This window comes from Corvus kubaryi, unplaced genomic scaffold, assembly GCF_017639235.1.
Source record: "Corvus kubaryi isolate FWS band 111438036 unplaced genomic scaffold, C.kubaryi_AGA036_p1.0 37385, whole genome shotgun sequence".
In the NCBI taxonomy this organism is placed as follows: Eukaryota; Metazoa; Chordata; class Aves; order Passeriformes; family Corvidae; genus Corvus; species Corvus kubaryi.
Genome location: NW_024581127.1, coordinates 19505728 through 19528624, shown reverse-complemented (window position 1 = coordinate 19528624; position 22897 = coordinate 19505728).

Sequence of the window (22897 nt, the reverse complement as noted above, 5' to 3'; positions counted from 1 at the left end):
GGTAAAAGCTTCAGATGGAAAGAGCACAGATGTACATTAGATATTAAGAAGAAATCCTTGACTGTGAGGGTGTTGAGGCATTGGAACAGGTTGTACAGGGAAGATGTGGCTGCCCCATCCCTGGAAGGGTTCAAAGCCAGGTTGGAAGGGGCTTTGAGCAAACTGGACTAGTGGAAGGTGTCCCTGCCCATGACAGGTGGTTGAGACTAGATAATCTTTAAGGTCTCTTCCAACTCAAACCATTCCACGATTCTATAAAAATTTCAATCCATCTCCATTTTTATGACAACAAAACTCTTCCAACAAAAACTTTTTTAACCAATCCTATAAGTTACACAAATTAAGAGTACCATAACAAATAAAAAGAAAGTGACATGAAATTGCTTTTCCTGCTAAACCGCTTTTGCCTTCCTTTTGTTTCAATATGAAAAATCATTATTTCTTTAAGGCAAAATTGAAGCTGTGTTTGTAACCATAGAAACTACATTTAGTCACAAGTAAAATAAATTTAAAAGTGTACTGCATAAATTCCAAAATGATCACAAGCTATTAGTGTGCAATATGACAAAAATGAATTTAATTCTCTCTTTAAATAAACTGAGTTGGGGATGTAATGACACTTGTTAAAAGACTTGCCATATGAAGTGCAAATCCTCAATCCTTCTGCAATAAGAAAGCCACAAACACTTGTGTTTTCCTTTGCACCCTCCTTCCCACTTCATGGCAGAAATGAGGCATCCCAAATTCGTAACAGCTGTCATTTAAAAAGAGGCACACTTCAGGTTACTTTCCCTTGACATCCAGAGCTGCTTTGAACTTGACAAAGAGGTTTTTTTTCCTCCTTTAGATTATAATGAACAGTATCTGGAGACTAATGGCATGGATGTGCAAGTATTCTCTGGTAAAAAAGGTATATAATACAGATTTTAAAAAACAATTATCTACATGTCATGCAGTCAAGATCATGAGTCACAAGAGCAAATAAATACTTAAAATATTCTTTTGCTTTAAATTCTTCTACTTCACAACTTTTTTTCTGTTCACAACTGCCTCCTTTTAAATCTTGAAATAATTACCTTTTTTTCTGATTTCTGTTATCTTTTCCTGCAATGAAAAGATTTCCTGCAATGAAAAGATTTCCTGCAATGAAAAGGAAAGAAATGGGTAAACTATGCATTTTATCCTAAATCAGTTAAACAGGAATAGCATGAAATCTTAGAGAGTGGTGGCATACCTGGCAAAGCAGGTGGAAAGGGTCCACAATTTTCAGAAAGACATAAATAGGTTAGGAGGTGTAAAAGGTCACTGTATACCTGTATGAAGTATTATCTTAGGTATCATATTTTCTAGATTTTCAAGTGTTCTGTAAAATACATGGTTCATCTCAATATATTCTTTAAACAGTTTTAACTGAAGTATAGAAATGTGAGTTATCTCTGAAACCTTAGGTTGTTAAAAGAGGGACCTGGAAAAGGACAATTTACATGAGCCTAAACTCTCAGGTTTTGTCTGCATTTCCAAATCATAAAAGTGGGTCTAGTATACAAAAAAAGCATGGGTTATAATAAAGCATAATTCATTAAAGCATTACTATTAGACACTGTATCTTTTCATATTAGGTGACATTGAAAATCTGATCTTTTACTGGATTATAGTCTTATGGTAATAAGTGAGTTTGGATTTTAGATTAATTTTGCTTCTTCCTCTTTCCTTCTGCACCTTTTCATATCAGAGCAATCACTTGCAGACTATTAATCTTACTTTTGAATAAAAGCCAGATATCCAAGTGATAGTGATGAAACATTAACTTTAAAATGCTCAAGTGGAACATTGTACCTATGCATTTTACTTCACACTAATAGGCTCAGAATGAGACAAATCCTGTAGCTTCAGAGTGCTGCTTGAGAACAGTAAGTGGTTCATTCCCACAACATAAAGTCAAGCATGACAGTGCCTCAGATGATGCAGTCTTGCCCCAGAGTAACTGGCTGGGCAGTTACTAGCAGGGAGAAGGCAGGAGAAAGAAAAACCAGGAAGAAATAGAGGAGGAGGGGGAAATCAGACAGGAGTTTAGGCAGGCCAGAGGATCCAATGCTATTCATATTTTAGAAGCAGAAGGCTAGGAGGATTTTCCAGATCCTCAGGCCCAGGAGAAAAGTAGTAGTGCCCAGTGTAGAAGGATGCTCTGCCTGAAGTGAGGGTAAAACCACTCAAACAATACCCTGCTTGCAAAACTAGTAGTGGTGAATAGAGAAGGGGGTATCATGCTGGTTTCGGTGTTGAAGAATGCTGAAACCAGCCTGACTCATCAGTCCCAAAGTCAAACATCTTTATAGTAAGGTGAAGATGTGGCAGACCTGATAAGGTACCTCATAAAGGAAGCAGTAAGTTATACTATGCTACTACTAACTTATCTAAAGATGCTGAGCCGACACAGCTGACCTGGAGACCTATGACTGAGAGTCTATCACTTTATACAATAAAAGCCCAGTCCCACTTTTTAACAGCAGGGTTTTCCAACATATCGTTTCTTGGAGTATTTGTGGAGATTCCTCCCTTGAGTGAGACATCCCTCAGGGTTACTCTTCAAGGCTGAGCAAAGGAGATTTGCCCAAGATAGCTGGTAAGTAACATCAATCTCTACTTACTAATTATTTTTGCTGGCTTTAATAGAATTCCTTCAATATCGCTTCAAAAATAGTGCACTATACCATACTAGTAGTTACAGCTACCTATACTGTATGGTAAATAATTCTGATTAAGATCTTTTAGTGCAATCACTGTCATAATAAATCATTTATTTTTATAGAAATTTATTTTGTTTGCCATCCTTAATCATGCAGGACAAACTTGTATAGAGATTCAATCACTCCTATATAATCTTTAACACAAAAAATGTTGATGGTCTAGGGCTAAGATTGGATCCAGCCACATCCATACTCCTCTCTGAGAAGGAGTTTAGAAAACAAGGGGGTTCATTCTGCACCTCGTGACTCAACAGAAAGGCTTCTCTAATAAACTTTGTCTGAAGCTCCATTCTGACACCCAGTCATCCACGCAGTACCTACGCTGCTTAGTAGCTTGCTCCGCTGCACTGCAGAGCTGTACAGTGAATTTGAAACATATCTTCTCCTGGGAAGCAGGAAAAATTTGTAGGTTTTACTGTTCTATTTTCCTAACTTTTCTTTGTATGTTACTAAAATGAAAAGAAGCATTGAGATGGCATTATATAACCACTCTTTTCGTATAATAATGTGCCTGTTTTTACTCCAATACCTTCAGAGGCTAAAAATTTATGAAGTATAGTAAAGTGGTCAGCTTCATCCTTCAGTATTATGCCTAACTGAAACAGTTATCTTCAAATGGGGATTAATCTGTTGTTCATATGGTAATCTGACTTCCTAAGATACACTGTTTTTAGGGAATGCATTTAATTCTGAATCTGAGCTCATTGTTTGTGTTCTTAATGCTCTTTTTATTTTGTTTTAATTGTTGGGGATTTTCCTATAAAATTCTGTTTTGCAAATTTTCATGGGAGCAAAATTCCTCGGCTTAAAGATAAATATAGTAAAAATAAACAGCCTCAGGCAAAAATACATTTTTTGAGGTTTTTTTACTTCTTTTCAGTCTTAGAAAGTTAATCATTCCTTCTGTTTTGCAACACAGTAATCAACCCATAATAGAAATATGACCACTTGAAAAATCAGATGAGGCAGACTACATGTGATTAGCTTGCCTGAATGTCAGCACTCTGCTGAGGTGCCCTAAACTCTCCAATACTTGCATCAGGCAAGTAAAACACCTGCAGATAATGTGCCTTCTTCTACAGCAGTACTTGTAGGCCACACAACTGATCTTAGGGAACCTTTGACAGCATTAGATTCCTTTACCCAGGAACACACTAAGTTAAGGAGACATCCATCTCAAAGATGAGAGCATCTAGAAGTCATTTGGAAATTCAAGCCAGAGCTGGACACTACTGCCTGGATATGAAGAAGTGAAGCAAGCGTGTTGCCACTGACTGTTCTAGAAGTTGTGTTCTTACTGTTCTCATGACAACAGAAACAAAAGAAAATCAAAGCCCATACCTGATTAAAAAAATTAAAAGTAAATACTCTCAGTTTAATTTCCATGTGAGAAAGGAAGAATTATAATATATTTTTTTGGGTAGGGGTCAAATATCTCTCTCCCCAGGACAAGTCCCAGTTTCTGAATGTTAGCCAAAATTTGAAGAATATTTACTTCCAGCTTTATTAGAAGAAATTGTTGGGTTCCTACTCATATAAATTTAACACAAGAAAATCTGTTTAAAAACAAAAAGCAGCTCATGTGAAAAATATTTGTACAGAGAGCACCACATTTGAATATTCATTGACTAAGTTTTATGTGTCAGCCTTAGTGTCATAGATTTAATATAACACAATTGAAAATTAGGAGTAAAATAAATAAACCCAAATTGCTTAGATGGAAAGAATTTACACTGTTAATACTTTATGCAGTCTCTTATTAAAAAATGTATATAACAATGATTAAAAAACGTGGCTTCAGGCAAATAAGTAAAAATTGTGTGCTGACAGTGAAAGTTCAGTTTACATTGAAAGAAATTTACACATATTTTTTGTAATGAGGAATGGTAATAAGTCTTTCTTCTCTGAGTTCCACGCACAAAAATAACCCCATGAGTTAATCAGAAAGGAAACTTTTTTCTCATGCATTTTTCTCATTGATCTTCACAACCTTATGTTGTTCATCATTAAAACAATGAAAGGGATAGACTGGGTAGGTTTTAGACCTTGTAGAAGCCTGGGCAGGAAGGAGTTGATGCATTATTGTGCCTCAAACACCCATGAACATTCAACCAGGAAAGTCAGAACAGCATTTGCCTGGAAGGGGGGAGAGGGAGAGGGGAGCATATGAAGGTATGGCAGCACCTTTCTGGAGCCAGTTTATCTGTTCAGGTCTGTGAGGACTGCATAATATGCAGCATAATATGCAGCACAGAGTGGGGTCAAGGAGCAGGCAAGACCAATGGAAGGGGAACAGGACCACAATAAGACCCTCAAAGCCCCTCAGTCCATTTCCAGAAAGGTCAAGAAGAATGGACTGCACATGATAACTCATTTAAATGAAGAGCAATAAACTTAATCCCAGGGTGGAAAACTTACCTATAAAAGGTACCCCCAAGAAGCCTGGGTGGTGGCCCAGGACCCTGGACACCCTGTCATCTGGATCAATGCTGGACCAAGGACTGGGGATCCCCTTCCCTCTCCTATCGCATTTCCCTTTCCTTTTTCTTTCTTCCTTCTTTTTTTAATTCAATGATGATCATGATGATGATGATGATGATGACGACGACGACGATAAGATAGAAGCAAAATATATACCAATATCCATGCCAAGTGTGTAGCTTGCTAATAAACTTGTGGGACTTTTTATTTGGACCCTTTTGGCGCTTGCCATTATTTTTCCACCGTGGATACATATCTTGGTGCTCCATTCCTCCCTTCACCAGCACTTTGAAAGCTGTGCATTGCACAGTGCAGATCTCTGTTTTTAGATACAATTCTTCTGGCTTCTGTGGAATGTGCTTCTTGTTTATCAATCTTCGTATTTGTTATATTCTGAAAAGTGCCATAAAGTCTGAAAATTATCTTATTTTGGTGTTAATTTACAGGCTTTCCTGTGAGATGTGTCTTCCTTCAGCAGCAGAAGGCACTCATGTCTGGAAGCATCATGGGAGGGGCATTAAAAGCACTGACACACAAGGAGAAGGCTTTATGGACGTCATCAAGTGTTTAGGTATTGCAAATACTGCTGTCTTTGACTTTAACATGGCTTAATTCAACACCCACTTATTCTCTCTCTTCACATCTGAACGCAGAGGATCCTTTTTGAAAATTTTGGAATGGCTCTATTTGGATAGCCACAAATCTTTTGTCTGCTTTCAGATGAGATATGAAGCATCTATCTGTCAGAGAGAATCAGAACATGTGCTATGGAAATGCCAAATTAATTCATTAAATGCCACACTATGGGTGCAATAAAAGTTGTATGTGCTTTATGTAAATAACAACCCCTAGGAATTTACAGCTGTTAAATTAGCTATAACCTTTACTTGAATTATATAGCCCCAAACTTCATGTTTTAATTAAGTTTTTCCTTGTGCAATAATTTTCAATATGCTTCTGTTGAATGCAAGTATCAGTTGAAATACTGTACAAAGAAAAAAATGTAATTTAAATTGGAAAATTGCAGCCACATAACCCAAACAAAGGCTATTCTCTGGAAAGTACAAGGAACCGATCACTTGGTAAGCTGGGGTCTTTCAAACAAAATTGTTTTAAAATGCAAATTCACATACTTAGAAGTGAGGAATACCTACAAAGTTAGCAAGTTCATCCTGAAATGATCAAATCCAGAGAGGTGTTAGCATCTAAATTAAAAATCACCAGAACGTGGAATTTTGGGATGCTATTCTGAGAAAAGGGATGATTTAAAGCCCAGATTAATCCATTGTAATTTGAAACCTTTTGTCTGCATTGCTAAATGTAAAGTTTATCTCTGAGTCTTTATATAGGCAGTGTCAGGAGTTGGGTATCTCCAGAGAGTGATGCAGATATTCAATAAGTTGAGTTACCCACTGAGGCTCTCTGTCTTTCCGTTAATTACTGAGCTCCCAGTTTTGGCATACCAACTAAGTTTCCTAAAATGAGTCAGATAAATCTAGTCCCATGCCTTTAAAGTGAGTTTGTCCAACAGCTGAGATGTCTGCCATAAAAAATGCATTTTTGATCTGATATCTTCAAAGATGGGATGGTTTCAAGAGATGCACTCAGAAATGAGTTACACATTGGCCAAGGACAAATCACTGAACTCAATACAGAACTTAGGGATGTGGTACAGCCTGTAGAACCGAGAGACCAAACTCTTTGTGACCTATGAAGCAGTGAAGAATGATCAGAATTATGGGAATTGGTCAAAATCCTTTGATTGTGTCAGCCACTACTTCATGCACCAATCCAGCAGTGGCTTCATTGTCATACCTCAGGAATGTCCTCTCTGCCCCACACCAATGAAAGTCATATATCACTTCTGAGGAACATTCAAACCTAGAAAATTCAGTCTGAAAGGCTGATGGGTTTACAACAGCATATCTCCTTGAAAACAGGAATTTGGGCTAGAAATCTTCTGTGTTAGTCTGACTGGCTCCTGTCACAGCTGGCTTGTGTTACCTGTGTGGTGAGACAGAGAAGCAGTGTGACAATGCACAGGGCAGGGAGACAAAAGCAGATCTGTTGGCATGTTATTGCCTTTGGGAATACTGCCCTACTGGTGCTAACTTTAATGTAGTGCTAAGAAATTTGATGAAGCTCTCCATCCTATGTAGCTTTTTACATTTTATTTACATATCTTAAACTGGATTTATCTTGGGTTTCCAGTTAGATTGATAATAAGTTTCTATTATTAGGATTAGATTATTTTCCTATTTCATGGGCTTCTCTAATTTTTACCATAAACTTCAGGAAGGAAGTGTTAGAAATCACTCACCCCAAACTCATTCCCACCTTCAAGAGTCCATCTCAGTCATGAGTCAATAATGAACTTCATAGAGTTAGCACATTCAATTTTTTTTTTTCAGGTGTGCTTTCAGCACTCAACTAGAAATATAAGGTCCACTGAAAGATGTATTGCACTATGATCCAAGAGAAACAGAAACTAAGGCACATGGCAAAGCAGATTCTGCCTTTTAAGAAAAATAATTGTTCTCTAACCAGTTAAGTTAGGAAAAAACTCTTGGTCTAAAGATCAGTGAGGTCTGACAGCCTTTCAGCTCAGGAAGGAATAAATGGCTTCTGAGGAGAAAGGGTAATGCAGACTCTAAATCTATCTGATGGTGTGATTGCAAAGGTCTGATGGGAGCTCATTTATACAGGTGAACTGCTCGGTGTAAAAGCTTTTTTCATGCTTTAGATGCATCTTGAAATACACGTCACTCACAAAGCCATACCTCTTTGTCAGAAGAGAGGAAGTCAGCAGAATTTTTAACTGCTTTGGCTGCTGCAATTTTAGTACTGTATTTAGAGTTTGCCCAGCTGTCATAGGCAAAAAAACCAATAGCTTAAACTGTGAATGTTAACAGGCATCAGATAATTGGGTGTACACCTGTCTTCAAGTCAATGCTTGAATATGAACTTTTGCACTCCCAAGCGGAAGTCTGTTGCCTGCTAGACAGAATGGGTATTGCCTGGCTGTAAATTCTGATAATGAAAAAGTGGCATACCCTGAAGTCTCTTACTAATAGAGATGAGACAGAAGCATCAGTTAGGAGGCTGATCAGGCATTGAGCCTTCTTGGGGTCTCCTCCCCCGCCGTGTAGCCCTGGGAGAGGGGCCCTGAGGGCACAGACACGGGGTTTCCCTGTCCCTGCTCAGCCTCGTTCCCATTGGTTGGTTTGTGTTCCCTGCGCGGGCAGAAGGACCTTTGGTCCCGTGACTGGAACAGTTCCTGGGCAGAGCTCCGGCCATGCGGCTGGAGAAATAAACATCTCTCTGAAACAGCTATCAAGAATCTGTCTGTCCATATATATTTCCTTTCCACGGGACTCCTGGTTTGATATATGTATGTTGCAGTATCCCCACGGCAACAGAGCCTGATTCTGAGAAGAATCAAGGAAAAAAAGTAAAATTTGTGGGTTGAAATAAGATCAGTTTAATAATTGAAATGAACTATAATATTATTAAAATGATCATAATGATAGTAAAAAAAAGGAGAGAGAGTAGGTTAAACCCCAAGAAAAACAGGTGGTGAATATTCCAATTGCTTGACACCTGCTGAGCAATGCCAAACCTGTTCCCAAACTGCAACTGGCGCCCCTCCATGTATCTCCCCCAATTTATATACTGGGCATGACATTCTGTGGTATGGAATATTCCTTTGGCCAGTTTGAGTCAGCTGTCCTGTGCTCCCTCCCACATTTGCTTCACATCCTCACTGTTAGAACAAGGGAAACTGAAAACTCCTTGACTCAGAGTAAATACTGTTCAGCAACAACCAAAATATAAGTGTGTTATCAACATTATTCTCACACTATATCCAAAACATAGCAATGTAGATTTCGCAATGGATCCATTTGGTATCCATTTTCTCATCACAGGTGGATGACAGATCTGCTGGTTGATGCCGTCATAATATCTGAATTTTGGCCACATTTTTGTAAAATCCTTTGCTCTGTGCAAGGGCTGCATTTAGTGGTGTGAGAAGTCCAACGCAGTGAGGCAGCTGGCCATGAGGTCACACACAGCACTGCTTGTGTGTAGGAAGAATGGCTGAATTCTCAACGGATCCATGTACCACACACTATGCTTGGAAACCATTTTGACAATGTTCAAAAGCCTCAGCTGTGTATGTTAAACACAACAACACATCTTGCAGCCTTGGACTCTGCAGTTCTCCAGTTCTACATGCTTTGATATGCAATGAACTCATAATATGTGTTTATGACAACAGTGCTCACCAAGCTTAGGACCATGACATCAAAGTGGAAATACTTTGACTTCACTGCATGACTAAACAAATGTCTTGAGGAAAAAACAGAATTATACAGACTCTGTTATACACACCTTTAAAGCATATTTCTCACATAAAGATTGCCTCTTGCATATTGCTGCTGGAAATGTTCTGCCAGGTTGCCATAGCAACTTCTGCTATGTAAATTAGCAAGAGCTTTATCACAAGATTTTTAGATTGTTGGATTTGGGGAAAAATTCTGGAATAAGAGCTGAAGTGAAAAATAAGCTGGAGAAGCATCTAAAGGGACCAATTAGTAGTTAGCCATGGTCCAGTGGCAACTGGATACTAAATGACTTTTTAAACTACAGTTTTCAACATGATTCTTTTTTCTCCTTACAGTTTGTACTGGCAAAGGTGGTGGCACTTAGGTTGAAAAAATTCCCTTTTAGGCCTTAAGCCACTTTAAATAATCCAGTTATATTATAGAAGTGCAGAAGTGCAGAGGTGCAGTATCTGTAAACTTAAGGCACCATAAGAGGCTAAAAACCAAATGAGAAACCACAGAAGATAAATACCTAATTCTAAGATTACTTCAAAGTTGTTGAATGCTCTAAATTTTTGAAAAACACTGCAAGGTCATTTTTAACACTGTTCTGCTCAATAAAATAGCAATGTGACTGCCAGGGGATTCTTTTTCTAATAAGCCTCTCCATTTCAAAATGGATCATGAATTTCTGAATTTCCTGTGTCTGATCCAAAGTATATTGAAAGACACCTGGTGACCTTAGCTGATTTTGTATTAATCCCTAGTATATTTAGGGATGATTATTTAGTTTACGGATAGTGACGACCTGCTAGTTAGAGATCCCCAGGCTTATTAGTGTTCCTCAGTGATATTATTAGGTGTACAGACAGAATACAGTAAAATGCCCAATTCTTTTTTCCAGGAGAGTAACAGACCAGTCAAAGAGTAAAGTAAAATGTAGGAGAAAAGCAGCTTTTTCTTTTTCTTTATAAAAGCATTATGTCTGTGGTTGCCTGATGGTACTTTCCCATGTTAACTGCTGCTGTTACTGACACCAGGTTATTACACAGCAGTAAAAGGATAAGAACATATTTGCCCTCACGGATGGCTTAGCAGGTGACAGGGGCATCAAGAGCAAAAGGTGAAGTGATTCAAAGAACTATCTGTCTGAAAATATGTGTCCATTTGCAAAATATTTGAAAACTCCTATATTTACATCATTGAAGGACACAATATGATTTTTCCCCCCCAAAAAAAATATTTCAGACCAAAAAGCTTATGCTGAACTAGCTCTTTCACAAAAGTCTGGGTTTTGTCAAAAATAGACCCTTTAATGGTATAATTCAGGTTTTTTTCCAGGAATTAAAAAAATATGAAAAATACCATGAGTGAGAGAAGAAGTGTGATACAGCAAGAACCTTTCTAGTAAAAAAAAAATTGAACAGAAGAATGTTTTCAATGAGGGTTGGAATAGAAAATACAAGATTTGATGTGTACATATCCCTCTTAATGATGCATGAAAAACCTTTCACATACAGAGTTTTGCACTAGTTATTGATAAATGCTAGGTGGATTTCTTTTGAGAATTTCATGGCGAATGAGGTTTTTTTGAGTTTCGTTTTCCCACTATATGTATAGACACTGCCTACATAATTTTTCTTCCTGAAACATAGAATGATTTAGAATATACACCAAAAATAATTGAGATTACAAGTGCAAATGCAAACACTGATTCAACACAAAATTCACAGTAATATTTTTTAAATTTATTTATTTGTTTACTCCTTCATTTACATCTTCAATCTGTTTGGTAGAAAAACGGGATGTATTAAAGATGCATCCTGTTATTATAGAGGTCAAACATGAAGCTGTCACTGACATTTTTATAACATCAGGGAGATTTCTAGGAAGGGAAAAAATATATTCCTGATATTTCACACTAAAAAAAGTCATAGTTTTTATTGATAAAGTTGCCACCAAAATATATTGAGATTTCCCCCTGCTCCAAGTAATATATAAATGAAATTTTCATCTTAAAAAAACAAAAAAAGCTTTCTTGAAATTTATCAATTAATATCTTCCAGTATTCTCCCTATTGTTTCTTATTTCCTATAGGATCTGAATTTGTGCCATCTGCATAACAATAGTCTAATAACTTCAGAGTGCAATCAGTAAATATTTCATGTTTTTTAAATATGGAAGTTAAATTTAATTTTACCTTTTTCATTAAAAATATGATCCAAAAATTACTTTCTGATTTTCATTAGATAAGAAAGGAAAAGTTTGGATAAGAAAGTATGAGGTGAGACTGCAGTCGGGTAAAAAATTCTAATTTTTCATACTACTGCTTTGTATATTGGTCTATTGTTAGAAAGAAGAAGAGGGGAATAATCTAAAAGTAACGAAGCTTTATAGGGAAAAAGAAAACAGACATTCTTCTTATTTTTAATTAAAGATGTAATAATGAAGAGAGGGACATTTTACCCTAGACCCTTGGATAAGAGGGTAGGACAGAAAATTCAGATGCTTCAAACCTACATTAAAAGACTTGAGTTATTTAAACAGTATCCCAGCATGGAGGGCTTTGGAACTACAGAGAACAGGGCAGGAAAATGGCAAGAAACTGGGGAGAAGAGGAGTTTTTGGTTTTAAAATCAAAGTTTCCAGACAGCAAGATGAGTAAGAGTCTGGAGAAAGAACTTTGAGATACATTGTGGCCCTTTAGAAAGTTACCAGCATAAAAAAGACTAGCATCATTCATCAGAAAAATCACATTTCTGAGCATATCAAAACTAGGGTAATGTTTCAATCAGCAACAAATCAAGGATGATAAAGTTTGGTGTCATCTGTGTCATTACTGATAACATCAGATGACATTTGCTAGGTGATACCATTTGATATTGGTTTGGCAACCTTGGTCCAAAACCCAGGTGGTTTGTTTGTCTGAGTTCAGAATAACAATTAATCAGTAAGAATCGGGCACCTTCCAAGGGCTTCAGGGACACACTGCAATTTCCTGGGCACCCTCCTGGATCTGGTAAGTCCTGCAGGTAGAAGCCAACAACTATTTGACATGACTGAGCTCATCAAACTTGGAAAATGCTTCTCTGAGGATTCAGATGATACTGAAAAGAAATTTTGGTACCTTTCCATGTAGACATGTACAGCTCCAAAACTTCTAAAACAAATGTTTTCTCACATTCATGTAAGCCCCATGGTACAGTTTTTGTGGTAACCACACTAGATCTCTGCCCTGGGGTAGGTTTTAGGCTCACTGGATCTCACTTTAATGTCTGAAGTCTCTACATTTTATTCCTCTCTTCCCATTTCCCCATCTGTGCCACTGCATACTTAATCATCGCAGATCTGTGATAGCTATCCCGAATCTCATTACAAAGTCAGGCAAAGAGAAAATCATGGCATACCGTAATGCTAATAAGCTAAATCAGGCTCTGACTATAACTGCTTTCCCTTTGCTGTTCAGATATGCGAGTCAGAGATGTTCTCAGCTAATTACTTAAAAGCTATGGCTCACTCTATTGCTTAAAGTACTTACTGAGCCAGAGCCCCAGTAAAGGTAGTGCTGATAGATACAGCACTAATTCCTGCTATCACACTTTGAAAGCCAATTCCTCTCAGCTTCATGTCCTCCATGTTGTCAGTCATAATTGCCTTTTGCATATGGTCCCATAATCGATTTTGAATTAATGTGGTCAGTGGTCTTTGCAGGGTGGGATCCTGACGTGAGTGTCTGCTTCTTATTAGCATAGGTTCTTATGCAAGATATGAAGCTGAGAGAGGTCAGTACTATGCTGATTTGATTTAAATATTAAAAAATCTATTTGTGTCATCCTCTCCTCTGACTGGAAATCAATGGAGCTTTACTGCTCTGAAATGGTACAGCTATCTCGAGAAATCAGATCTTTTCTGTGTGCAATTCAATTAATGCAGTACAATGAATTATACATAGCCAGTGAACAAGATGTTTGACATGGTCATAGAGCTGCAGATGAGATTTGGTAGGTGACCTACAGGCTCAGATCCTCGTCAGTGCATAAAGCGCCAGCTCTCATTGTGGATTACGATATCCAGCAGTTCTCACAGCTCTCCTTCCATCAAGATGCTGAAAGCCCTCCCCCTGTGTTCATAATTAATTTATTCTATATGTAACAGATTAACGTGCATGATTAACAGCTCCCCTTTTACATACATGACTGCCTAACAACTAAAGAAAGCATTTAATACGACAGAAAAAGGGCAAAGCTGATAGCAAGGTATTATTTTCACTCCTTGTTTCAGCTTTGATACAACAGAGATAATTTCTTTTTTTTATGATTTTTAAAAAGTATATTATTTGCTTTCCAATTAAATGTCCTATGCTTTAACAGGTGAACTGAATTCTACCACCCTTATTTTTATACAAGTGAGGTGGAGAATTCTGATATAATTCTGATTCTGATCCCACTCTGCTAAGTCAAATTCAACTCTACAATAAGAAACAAAGCACAAAGGGCTGAACCTCAAGGCAGAAGCGCCAAAGTGAAGCTGGAAGGCATAAATATTAACTCTTGGTTAGAGTTCGAAACCTGAGACATTAAAAAATATCCCAGGATTTGCAAGGCTTTGTTTATACACAGATACTCAAACCAGACAGAATTAACAGCTCAGAATTACTGAGTATGTCTCCATGTTAATCACCAGACAATTGTTGTTTTGAACTTCTGGTATCTTTTTCTGGAATTCAAATTTTATACATAAAAGAAATATGACAAGACCTGGATAGATACGGTGTTAGTCCTTCCAATTAAGCAACAAATGATGCAGGTGATTTTACTATCATAGCCAGTGAACTATGGCTCCAGGGCTGACTGCTTATGTGTGTTTACTCTGGATTTCATGCAATCTGTGTTACTTTTACAATAAACAGATTTATAAAAGAAACAACACTCATATTTCAGACGTGCACATGTTCTATACCTACATGATAGATCTCTTGACTTGATGACGACAATCTTACTGTAGAAGTAATAAATAGTATGATACTATCTGTATAAATTGGGGGATAGAAGAATAGAATCCTGTAAAACATTACTTTTTTTTCAGGAAAATAACATTTCTCCTTCTGTAACTCTGAATTCATAATATATGTTATATAATTTGCTACAGAAAATCACTTCTGCAGCAGAATGCCCAGCTGTGTCCTTAAAGCAAATTGTTTCATAGGGGAACAGTGCTCTCCAGTGATCAAAGAAGGGAACTGCTTTTGTCATAAAACAGGTAATTTTGGTCTGCTTTATTTTCTAAGCTTACTTGCTTTTTTCCACAATGATTGGTAGGATTCTACATGAATATTCACATTTTCACTTCCAGGATTTTTTTCTATTTTTTTTAATGAAATATGTCTTGTGAGGCTAATTGTTTTATACACTTAGTTCTCCTTGAAATTCCCATAGCTCCTCATACACACTTCTGAGAACTTAAAGCATTTCTTGGCTAAATCACAAGAGTATTAGTGAAGTTTTGTTTACAAAACTAGTGATCATTTTTTTTCATGAAAATTATAAACCTATGACTAATTAATCATGAAAGTTATTGGAAGTATTCTATTCAAATTAGTTTGGTTTGCATTTTATTGAGAAATAAATTCCTGCAGAATTTTCAACTAAAGAACTACAGAGAACTTTATACAAAATTTTGCTAATCGCATACTCTTAAAATGTAAGGGAAAAGAAAAAAGGATAAATCTTTGTTTTCCTGTTATTCTTGTCTCTTTATAAGAGAAATATTAAGAACATGTTAGATCTTCACTTTATATGAAGTACACATGCTGCACATCAGTACACTTAAGCCACTAGAGAGAAGGAACAAGACTCAACATTTTATCCATCCACTAGCCAGATAGCTGCTAAGCTCAGGCTTCTGCTGTACTCAAAAGAGATAAATATCTACACCATCCCTTTCTAAGAGATGTGAGATGAACCATCTTCCAGAGATAACTTAGTGACTACAGAATGAGCCTAGAGTACTAGTGCAAATGTCTGTCTGTAGACATTGATGATGACCAGGTGAGATGAATGTGCATCATGCTGGTAGACATGATTCAAAATACTAGATTCTAGACCAAGAAAATAACCCATCAATTGAGGAAAAATCCTCACTAAACCATAATCCAAAGCCATACTTTGTAAAATGTATGTAAAATGTGTTTTATGTAAAATGTAAAATGTAAAATGTGTTTTAAACACTGAAATAGAATATATTTGTTATTATACTCTTTTTTTAGGTGCCTCTATTTTCATGCAGACTGTCCCATCAGTGTGAAAATGCTAAGATGCAGTTTTACATAATGTCACAACAGTACAGACTACTGCCAGGTACTTCTTCAGAAACAGGACAAGAGTGTTCCATGCAGAGTTTTTCTTCTGGGGACTTTCACTAACTGAGCTATGGAGCCAGTTCCTTTTGAACCTTCAGTCTCTTGAAAGCACAAACATCTACTTAAGAGCATTATGTGGTTGTATTCTAAACAGCAAAGACTGCATCATTTTCATGTTTCTTAGCATCAGAACCCAGATGCCATTCCTGGATTAGTGCAGCGAACTGCACTAGGCTGGATCTGTAGGATGAAACAGCTGGTGTTGAAGCCTCAAAGTCCTCATCATATGTGCTTCAGAAAGGTTTACCTCAGCCAAGTTCCTGTCTGGCCCTACAGGCTGAATGACCATCAGAGACCAGATTGCATTAGCTATGCTACAGACACACTTTCTCAAGCTTGGCTTGAAGCCAAAATGAATCCTGTTTGAATATCCCCCTGCAAACCCTTCATCGTAAACCACACTACAGTGCGAACCAAAGTGAAACAAAAGAGAATTATTAGGAGATATTTTCCTAATATGGACTACATGAATGTTAACGTTCAGTGGAGACACTTGATGTTGCATGAGTATTGCTACATTTTATCTTTGAACTGCTGATGGGACATTCGGAAGCCATTAAACTTTACAAAGTGATGAGGTTCCTCTTAGTTTGTGAAAGCACCTTTAAAATAAAAAAAATTACATTCACATCCATGTGTGCACTTTATACAATACCTTTGCTTTGTAGAGGGTATTTCTATAACAGATACAGTTAAAGATCTAACACATATCTGTTACTTTTCCAGCTTCATTTTTAAAAGATGATTTGAAATATGATAAAAACAGCCCTTGTGACATCTGCCTTTAAAACTATTAGATTATTTTACTTGGTAGTACAGTATTTCAAATGTCTTCCTATACACAATAATATGTATTTACTGTATATGTGTATTTATTGTATATTTGTGTTTATTCTAGTAAAAAGACTTTGTGTGATCAGCCTGCAGACCTAGAAAAGACCTTGTATCACTAGAAAAATTAGATCTTGCTCCTAACCTATTGGAACAAATATCTTTCAACTTCAAAGTCAAGCTCATGTTGCCAGAGATCACAAAGATGACATTTAGAAAAATATGGTTGTTTTAACCATGATGTTCTAAGGACAAAAGAGAAGCAAGATTTATGGAGTGATATAAGTCAATAAGAGGCAATGAATACTATCATAACGCCTATACTCATACTGCTTACACCTATTTTCTGTCCCAGATAAACTGGCATAGTTTTAGCCACATTCATACTTTTACCAGCCAGAACTGTGGCCATAATCAACATTTTCTTTGAGAAAAATCATTATCCTCTGCAAACTGCTGTGTTGTAACTAGGTATTGTTTAGGGAAATGATCATGAGTCCATGACCAAAAGTGTTCCAGGGTCCATTCTAAAAACTTAATAGAAAATGCAAACGTATCAAAACCCATGTCCACACCTGGCCTATTTTAATTTTTGAGTATTATTATTTGAGCAGTATTATTTGAGACTTACCTGCACAGTGCTACCAAAGTTTTAATCCCTGCACACTAATCTTAGTCAAGGTCCCATATTTATATATATGGAAAGCCACTTTGAAACAGAAGTGCATGGTTTCAGGGGCACCTGCTATTTCTGTCATGTCCTTAGCTTTAGAGCAATAGGCATTCTCTTTAAAAAAAAAATCTTGAATAAATATCATAATTTCACTATTAGCTCAAGGGAAGTGGTAACAGTACCAAGCCTATCAGAGTTCATGAAGTGTTTGGACAATGCTCCCAGACACATGGTGTGATTCTTGGGGTGGTCCTGTGCAGGGACAGGAGCTGGACTTCAATAATCCTTGTGGATCTCTTCCAACTCAGGATATCCTGGGATTATTCTGTGATTCAGTCAAATGAGATATCTTCAACTGAGGATTTGTTTTTTCCTGAATATTCAGGTAGTTGAAAACTATAAACAAACAAACCAGGAAAGTGATTCAGAGACTGTTTCTCTCAAAGCTCTTCTCCTCCTCCCTCACTCCCTCTCATTCTCCCTCTCCTTCTCTTCCTTCTGTGAATATTCCAGTGAGTTTGTTCAGTCTCCTGCATTCCTGCTTTCATCGCTTTTGTGGGAGTTACCACACTTCATCTCTAAAGATTGGTGATATGTGTGTATAAAATGCTTTTCTCTAAATAGTGATTCCAGCATCAAAAAAAAGAGAAATATCTTCCTCATTCACAAAGAAGTAGAATAGCAAGAATAGCACCTTATGACTTTGGGATAACTTATATATCATTTAACAGTATCTTAAAAGCATGTACTGGGAAAAAGAAGAAAAATAAAAAGAGACAAGAATTAAGACTTGGGTATTCTTAGTGGATCTTATTCTCTGAAAAAAAAAGACTGCTCCTTTGAAGAAAGCCACTCTAAAAAGAGATTTTCAAGGTCTCTACTGAGAGGTCAGAAATCTCCATCCTTGATTCCAGTAAGAGATCAGCTGATACAAAAGCAAAGTATAGAACAAAATCAAGACTCTTCTGAAGATCTGTTTGTGTTCAGCATTAGTCATTTTTTTGTTTTTCTTGTTGCAGACATAAGAATGTAGTTGCCTGTCACACGTAATTTCTGATCTAAAAATGATACAGAACAACTAACTTGTGCCCATCTAAGGTATTCACATATGTTGAATTAAAGAAAGATAGCTGAAGGTTATTTTTTCATTTTCTGATAACTGTGATGATATCAAACATGTCCTTGCACCTTAAGAGGAATTAAATTCAAATTCTGTTTTGCATTGGTTTTGTTAATAAAAGTAAGTACATTGACCATCTAGCCTTTGAAAATATAATAACTGATTTAGACAATTAATTTTGGGGTCAGGGTCCCTGTTCCTATATCTGTAGTCCTCCTTAAATATAAGTTATGAAAATAATCCAATAAAGTCAATAAGCATCCAGGCTGATAATCTTTATTCCCCTTTAGTTATTTTTATAGAAGATGGATGGTCTAACCTTGGCAAATTTAGTCTCTTACTCTAAAAGTTTCTTCTCAATTTAAAATGACTTCTTGCAGTGACCAGGAATATTTCTTAGTACTTGCTCTTCATTTTGGTGTTGTTAGAGCTTGCTGGTAAGCCACCATTAACCTCCCAGTGCCCTGTGAGCAATGCTTAGGTGAAAATTTTTGTAAAATCACAACTTCAGAACTTCCCGTTTTCCACATTCCTTCCTAAAAAAACTCAGTCAGCCATCTGATTCATGACTAGAGGTGAGCTCATTCCCCTCATAAACATGGGCTGATATCTCACAGGTAACAGCTCTGTTTCAGAACCATCTTTGCAATGACTTCCTAAATTCTCACAGGGCTTGCAGAGAATAATCCCCCGTCTGCCACTCTTCATGCTCCGTGCTCATATATCTTAATGGTCCATTTGTCCTTAGCTTAATCCAGGTTTGAAATTCCATGAATCTTTACTCACACAGTCAGTCTCCTTACACCACTCCTTTACTCCTTCCTATACATTTTCCATTTCAATTTTCTGCCTGTACTGTAACTCCTGACTGTAGGGTCTTAGTGTTCAAAGTTTATAGTACTTGACAGCTACTGGTAGCTATGAGTACCACAAAATTTTTGAAGTTATTGAGAATTGTCGCTTATGCTTCATATTGGCTGGGAATACAGAGAACTTTCCTACTACATTTTTTTTCTTCTATTCACTCATGCTAATAATACCACCAAAGTCCTCTTCTATGGGGTATTCTGGGAGTTTTCTCTCTGTAATCCGAAAGCTTTTACTGATTATATTAGGCAAATTTTAAAACCAATAGCATTTTGAAAATTCTGTTTCTAATCTTATACCCAGATGTTACACAAGTTTTATTCCTTGGGATACTCTGTATATTAAAAAGCACATGAAGTGTAATGAGCTTTACATTTTCTTGTGGTTACTAATTTATATACACTATTTGTTTCTTGCACATCTGCTCTTTACACTATGTTTTGTATATTTTTATTCAGTTCTCTTTATTCTGACTAGTTCAATTATAGTTCTGCTTGTCTTTCTTTTGATTTTCAGCTTTGATATTCATGTTCATATTTTGTGCCAAAGGCTAAAAAAACCTCTGAAGTTAGAAGATTTAAACAGCAAGCCAAAACTGTTGGAGAAAGTTTTTATATTTTCAAGTATTCTGAGGAGGTTTTGTAAAGGGTAAAATTGAAATATGTATCAGATTCAGTTTTTAAAGTACTTCAGCACTTGCACTATCAAACTCCATTGTCTTGGAATTAGACCAAGTTTCTGAAGTGCCTGCAGCAGATTTAAAAATGCATCATAGGCTCCAGAGTCACTTACTGAATGTCTATACTGCAGATGAACTATTCATGCCCCAAAAGTTGCACAGAGATCCACCAAGGCTCATTTAACAACCATTGATTAAACTACTCTTTGCAGACCAGTGTGATGCTATGATTTAACTGTTTATACATTTAAGTTTATATTGGGGGAGGGGAATCTCAGTCCATCCCTCTCCTACCAGTTTGATGCCAGTGCCAGACCAAGACACCAAGAGCATGGAGAGGGATTGCAGGTCAGCAGGATAGCACCTGAAAGGCATCACAAAGGAATTCCAGCCACTCCAGTCGGTAAGGCAACTCCATTGGAGCCCTAACCCAAATGCCTCTATGCAAATGCAAATCACATGGGGAATAAACAGGAGTTAGAGACATGCACCCACCTGCAGGGCCACAACCTCGTTGGCATCATGGACACCTGATGGGATGGCCCCTATGACTGGAGTGTTGAAATGGAAGGACTTGCGCTCTTTAGGAAGGACAGTCAGGGAGACAAGGAGGGGATGTCAATGACCAGCTGAAGTGCATGGTGCTTCCTTTGGGGATGGATGAGGAGCCAACAGAGAGCTTATGGGTCAGGACTAAAGGTAGGAAATGGACAAATGTCATTATAGTGAGAGTCTGCTACAGGCCACTCAACCAGTAAGACCAAATGGATGAGATTGTCTACAGAGAGATAAAAGCAGCTTAATTGTTCACAAGCCCTAGCCCTCATGGAGGACTTAAACATCCCAATACCTATTGGAAGGACAACTGAGCAGGGCATAAGCAGTCCAGGAGGTTCCTGGAATGCATTCCTTCTCCAAGAGATAGAGGAGCCAGCAAGAAGAGGTATTATGCTGTACCTTGTTCTTATCAACAAGGAGGAGCTGACAGGGAATGTGAAGCAGCCTGGGCTGCAGTGACCATGCAATGGTGGAATTTGAGATCCTTAGGGCAGTGGGGAGGTTACACAACAAACTCACTGCCCTGGAGTTCAGAAGTGTATTTTGGCCTCTTGAGGTACTCTGCTTGGTAGAGTACTGTGGGATCTAGTGGAATGTGTCCCTGCACATGGGGGGTAGAACTAGATGATTGTTAAGGTCTCTTCCCAAAATCATTCTGTGATTACAACACAGCCTGAAGTACAGATGACTCTTCATCTGTAAATGACTGCAATAGTCGCCATGATCAAATCAACTTAAAACTGCATTCCTCACCATTTTTTCTCACAGTTAAGAGGTGATGTTTTAAAAGAGTTGAGAGCGGAATGTCCTTTGACAGGAACAATTCTCTTTGTTCACACATAATTTTCACACAGAATGACATTCACAGATGAGAGGTGTTTGATTTCTACAGCACTTGAATCCTACTCATAGCCATGCATACAGTGCTGTACTGTAGTTCTAATGTTTTAAAAGTCTACTATGCAATTGGAAGAAGAGATATTGCTACTGGTTGGATTCCTGAAGACAGAAGTATCAGGTTGTCCTATAGACAATAAAGCTAATGAAACACGATTTCTTTTATATTTGAGTCCTATTTCATTTATGTCACCCATATCACCCTGGTAAAATTACCTCTGCTCCACACCAGATGATCCTATATGAACTACAAATACAAGAAGAGAAAAGCATGCATTAGTGCTGAACTACATGCATATGAAATGGCTGCTTGTTACTAAAGAGAATGTGTAATGGCTGATTTCACTCTCCATTGGTCTCAAGAGAGGCACTATTTTGGCCCTTTCTCCCTTTAGTCAGTATCCTTTTCAGTAAATTTGTAGGGACATCATTAATTATCTTGAAGAATTCTACTCAGATTTAAGTGACATTAAAATTATCCAACATATTTCAAAATCATCAAGAAGGGACTGACATACAAATTTAGTGGAATAGACTTCAAATTAATCTCATTTCATCAAGAAAAAATGCTAAATTTTCCATTCATAATAATCATTACCAGGAATTCTTCTGAGCACAAACATGGTATAAAATGTAGCAAATTGTACCTAGGAGTCCTCTGTTAATGGGGGACAAACACTAAGTATATAAATAAAGAGTTATAACTTTAAAAACAAACAAACAAGAAAAAAACCTCAAAAACCTGAATCTGTTCCAGTATGTGCACAGTTTCTCTTCTCTATTTACTGAGTTCCTGAATAAGTTATTCACCCACAGTTCCCAAAGTGTGATTATTTTTTCACCAACAAAACAGTAAAACAATACCAGAACACATTTGGATTCTTTCTGTTCTTTTACCTAGAAGCCCTTCCTATGTTTTATTTATATTTCTTCGATCCCAAGTAACACAAAATCAATTATTTATTATGTGCATTTCCAAGCAGGAAGCTGAAGGTACATATCCCAGAAGCTTCTGTGTTAACATTTAAAATTTGAAAAAACAGAGATATAACTGAGACTATTTGGAGCTTCCTCTTCTTGTTCTGTTGACAAAAAGCAAGTGAAGCAGAAATTCTAGCTGTGACTGCTCAGCACTGGTAATTTGAGACCAAGAAATGATCTGGCACAGAGGGAAAGAAGGTCCAACTACAAGAAGGGGTTGGAAGATTGGAAGCAGGAGCGCCAGAGACACAACACTTCTTGCAAGGGAGTGAAGTTTTATGCCTTGGCAAAGAGGTAAGATGCAGCCTCAGCATTGCCTT